Source organism: Buceros rhinoceros, unplaced genomic scaffold (assembly GCF_000710305.1).
Source record: "Buceros rhinoceros silvestris isolate BGI_N320 unplaced genomic scaffold, ASM71030v1 scaffold35341, whole genome shotgun sequence".
Taxonomy (NCBI): domain Eukaryota; kingdom Metazoa; phylum Chordata; class Aves; order Bucerotiformes; family Bucerotidae; genus Buceros; species Buceros rhinoceros.
Window position 1 is genome coordinate 1 of NW_010393094.1, and position 256 is coordinate 256.

Here is a 256-nt window from a genome sequence, read left to right on the forward strand (position 1 = left end):
GTTGGCTGTGGCAAGGTGACTGTGAGATGGTGACAGCGAAAGCGAAGCTTCTGGTGGCCGTCGAAGGGAAGTTTGCACTTTCCCCTCGGCTGTTTCTGCTCTCGAGGGAGGAGGGAAGATTCACGTCGCTTGCTGGAAAATGCTGAATGTCTCAGTGGTGTTTATTTCCCCGTTTTAAGAAAAGAATCTTAACAGTTGAACTTAAGGCCGCCGGTGGTGACATGGGACGTGCTGGTGCTGGGTGTGGGGTGGAGTC